Source organism: Hypanus sabinus, unplaced genomic scaffold (genome assembly GCF_030144855.1).
Source record: "Hypanus sabinus isolate sHypSab1 unplaced genomic scaffold, sHypSab1.hap1 scaffold_623, whole genome shotgun sequence".
NCBI lineage: Eukaryota > Metazoa > Chordata > Chondrichthyes > Myliobatiformes > Dasyatidae > Hypanus > Hypanus sabinus.
The window spans coordinates 121816-126716 of NW_026781479.1; the positions used below are offsets into that span (position 1 = coordinate 121816).

At 46.6% G+C, this 4901-nt stretch overlaps 1 pseudogene; it reads right to left on the reverse strand.

The window, feature by feature from the left end:
• Positions 1 to 248: 248 nt before the first annotated feature.
• On the reverse strand, positions 249 to 2274 carry LOC132389680 (gastrula zinc finger protein XlCGF26.1-like; annotated as a pseudogene).
• Between the last annotated feature and the right edge of the window lie 2627 nt (positions 2275 to 4901).

Sequence of the window (4901 nt, forward strand, 5' to 3'; positions counted from 1 at the left end):
ATCGATCCTTCCATTTTTCCTCCTTCATCTCCTGACTCTGAGTGTCTGTGTCCTCAGCTAAAACTAAACAAGCTGGGAGTGATGTAAACAAGCTGCAAATCAGACTGATTCACCTTCTTAATCTCTCTCTCTTAAAATGACAGTCCACAGCAAAACAAAACCTAGGGATTCATAACAACTGACTGGAGTGCCAGTAGTTGGGATGACTGAGTGAATCCTTGCCCACATTCTCAGCAGGTAAAAGGCTGCTAGCCAGGGTGAACTCGCTGATGTCTCTGTAGTGTGGAAGAGCAAGTGAATCTCTTCCCACATTCTGAGCAGGTGAATGGCCTCTCTCCAGTGTGAACTCGCTGATGTTCCAGTAATCTGGATGACTCAGTGAATCTCTTCCCACAGACGAAGCAGATGAACGGCTTCTCCCCAGTGTGAACTCGCTGATGTCTCTGTAGGCTGGATAAATGAGTGAATCTGCTCCCACAGTCTGAGCAGGTGAATGGCCTCTCTCCAGTGTGAACTCGCTGATGACTCTGTAGGTGGGATGACTGAGTGAATCTCTTCCCACATTCTGAGCAGGGGAACGGCATCTCCCCAGTGTGAACTCGCTGGTGTTCCAGAAGGTGGGATGACAGAGTGAACCGTTTCCCACATTCTGTGCAATTGAACGGCTTCTCACCGGTGTGAACACGCTCATGTCTCAGTCGGGTGGAAGATTGAGTGAATCCCTTCCCACATTCTGAGCAGGTGAACGGCTTCACCCCAGTGTGAACTCGCTAATGACTCTGTAGGTCGGATGACTGAGTAAATCCTTTCCCACATTCTGAACAGGTGAACGGCCTCTCCCCAGTGTGAACTCGCTGATGTCTCTGTAGTTGGGATGACTGAGTAAATCTCTTCCCACATTCTGAACAGGTGAACGGCTTCTCCCCAGTGTGAACTCGCTGATGACTCTGTAGGCTGGATGGATCAGTGAATCTCTTCCCACAGACTGAGCAGGTGAATGGCTTCTCCCCAGTGTGAACACGCTGATGGCTCAATAGGTGGGATGACTCTGTGAATCTCTTCCCACAGACTGAACAGATGAACGGCTTCTCCCCAGTGTGAGCTCGCTGGTGTCGCTGTAGGGTGGATGAATGAGTGAATCTCTTCCCACAGACTGAGCAGGTGAACGGCTTCTCCCCAGTGTGAACTCGCTTATGACTCTGTAGTTGGGATGACTGAGTAAATCTCTTCCCACATTCTGAACAGGTGAACGGCTTCTCCCCAGTGTGAACTCGATGATGACTCTGCAGGTTGGATGGATCAGTGAATCCCTTCCCACAGACTGAGCAGGTGAATGGCTTCTCCCCAGTGTGAACTCGCTGATGACTCTGTAGGTGGGATAACTGAATGAATCCCTTTCCACATTCTGAGCAGATGTACGGCTTCTCCCCAGTGTGAACTCGCTGATGTCTCTGTAGGCTGGATAAATGAGTGAATCTGCTCCCACAGTCTGAGCAGGTGAATGGCCTCTCCCCAGTGTGAACTCGCAGATGACTCTGTACTTGGGATAACTGAGTAAAACTCTTCCCACATTCTGAACAGGTGTACGGCTTCTCCCCAGTGTGAAGTCGCTGATGACTCTGTAGGGTGGATGAATCAGTAAATCCTTTCCCACATTCTGAGCAGGTGAATGGCTTTTCCCCAGTGTGAACTCGACGATGTCTCAGTAGGCTGGATAACTCACGGAATCCTTTCCCACATTCTGAGCAGGTGAACGGCTTCTCCCCAGTGTGAACTCGCCGATGTCTCAGTAGGCTGGATAACTCACTGAATCCTTTCCCACATTCTGAGCAGGTGAACGGCTTCTCCCCAGTGTGAACTCGCTGATGTACCAGTAGGTTGGATAACTCACTGAATCCTTTCCCACATTCTGAGCAGGTGAATGGCTTCTCCCCAGTATGAACTCGCTGATGTCTCCGTAGGTTGGATGTCTGAGTGAATCCCTTCCCACAGACTGAACAGGTGAACGGCTTCTCCCCAGTGTGAACTTGCTGGTGAGCCATTAGGTCAAATGACTGAGTGAATCCTTTCCCAGAAATTCAACAGATGACCAGCCTCTGCCCGGTGTGGTGTGAACTGACTGGTGTGTCCACAGGCGGGAAGACCAACTGAATCCTTTTTCACACACAGAACAGGTGAATGGCCCTGCCCAGTGTGAACTTGCTGATGTACCTTCAGTTGAGATGACCGAATAAATCCCTCCCCACAGTCTGAGCAGGAAGGATGGTTGATTGAATATCCTTGCTCCACTTCTTAAATATCCAAACAGAGACAGCAAAACTGGCGGACTGTGTTTGAGATTCCCGGTGACAAATTCCTTCTCATTTTTATCCTGTGAAAAGATTTACAAAATCCATCAATGGATTTAGGACCACATTTCAGATGAGAATTCTTGAGTTGCCAAGGTTTGATCTGGTATCACACTGTTACAGTGATGTTCAACCCAAGTTGGACAGAGAAATCATCTCCTGACTGGGCAGAGTGCTGGAACCTGGAATGACCATCAATTCCCTGATACTCTTCCTGTCTCTATAACAATGGGGCATTTCTGCCGCCTCCAATCTGTGACCTGGCTCATTTTGACTCTCTCCGTTGGTATTATTCCCTGTTCCTGTTGAGCAGTATGGGTGCCTGGCCCCACAGTAACTGAAACAGTCTCACGCAAATTGTCTTTGTGGATGTGCACCTAGGATTTTCTTTTATGTATTATTAACTTAAACTGCCACAGTTTTAACACCATATAAAAAAAAAACGTGCTGAGATGAATGGTTGGTCCGCACAGCGGTTAAAAGGGGTTAGAGTGAATTTTTGTAATATTTCAGGTTCTTGTAGAAAATTACAACACAGAAACAGGTCCTTTGGGCCATCTAGTCTGTGCTGAACTATTTAAACTGCCACTCCCACACCCCTACCATCCAGGTACCTACATGAACCTCTTAAATGTTGAAATCGAGTTCGCATGCACCACTCGGGATGGCTGCTCATTCCAAACCTAGATGACCATCTGTGTGAAGAAGATTCCCCTCATGTTCCCCTCAACATTTCACCTTTCACCCTTGACCCCTGGCCACTGGTTGAAGTCCCACCCAATCTCAGTGGAGAAAGCCAGCTTGCATTTACACTATCTGTGCCCCTCTACCACAATCAAATCTCACCTCGATCTTCCACATTCCAAGGAATGAAGTCCTGACCTGTTCAATCTTTCCTTATAACCAAGTACTCCAAACTTGGCAACATCCTTGTGAATTTCCTCTGAAATCTCTGAAACTCTTTTAAATCTTTCCTGTAGGTAGGTGACCAAAACATCACACAACACTCCAAATTAGGCCTCTTTTACAAGTCAACATAATATCCATCTATTGTCAGTATTTGGTTCATGAAAGCCAATGGGCTAAAATCTTTCTTTCCATCACTATCTAACTGTGATACCACTTTCAGTGAATTAAGGACTTATATTCCCAGGTCCCTTTCTTCTACAACACTCCTCCGTGCCCGACCAGTCACTGTGAAAGACCTCTGTTGGTAGGTCAGTCCAAAGTGCAACAACTCACACTTGTCTGCATTAAATTCCATTTTCCATTTCTCAAACCATTTTCCCAGGGGGTCCAGATTGCACTGCAAGCCATGATAGTCTTCCTCGCTGTCCACTACACCACCAGTCATAAATCTGCTAATCCAGTTAACCACACTATCATCCAGATTACTGATCTAGATGACAAACCACAACAGATTCAGCACTGATCCCTGTGGCAACCACTAGTCACAGGCCTCCAGTCAGAGAGGCAACCATCTGCTACCATACTGCCAAAGACAGTGTCTCATCCAATTTACTATCTCATCTTGAATGCTGAGTGACTGAAACTTCTTGACCAACCTCCCATATGAGACTTTGTCAAGCGCCTTGCTAAAGTCCATGTAGACGACATCCACTGCCTTGTCTTCATCCACTTTCCTGATAACTTCCTCGAGTAGCTCCATGAGATTGGTTAGACATGACCTACCATGCACAAAGCCGTGCTGCCTATACTTAATCAGTCCACATCTATCCAAATACTTATATTTCCGGTTCCTGAACATACGTTCCAGTAACTTTCCCACTATTCACTACTAGTCACCACTCCGTGGGTTTGGAGATTTCCCTTGAATTTCATAGAATCATAGAAATCTATAGCACATTACAGACCCTTTGGCCCACAGTGCTGTGCCGACTATGTAACTTACTCTAGAAGCTGCCGGGAGTTTCCCTAGCGCATAGTCCTCTATTTTTCTGAGCTCCATGTAACTATCTAAGAGAGTGTTAAAAGTCCCTGTTGTATCCGCCTCGACAACCGCTGCTGGCAGTGCATTCGACACATCCAACACTCTCTGTGTAAAAAACCTACCCCTGACATCCCCTCCGCATATATTTCCAAGCACCTTCAAACTATGCCCCATCCTGTTAGCCATCTTAACGCTGGGAAAAAATCCTCTGGCTATCCACACACTCAATGCCCCTCATCATCTTATACACCTAAAAAAGGCTCCAAACATAAACAAGGAAATTTTACATTGCTTTGAGGATTTGTTGGAAGTAAACAAAATTATGAGGGTAAAGATAGGGTAAATGCAAGCAGCTTTTTCCACTGAGGTTGGGTGGGACGACAACCAGAGGTCATGGGTAAGTGGGGAAGGTGAAAATTTAATGGGAACATTTGGAAAAGTTCTTTGCTGAAATGGTCGTGAGAGTGCAGAATGAGATGTCAGCACTAGTGGAGAATATGAGCTCGATTTCACCATTAAGAGAAGTTTGACAGGTACCTGGATGGTAGGGGTACGGAGCGTGATGATCCCGGTGCAGGTAGTTGCATTAGAGAGATTAAATG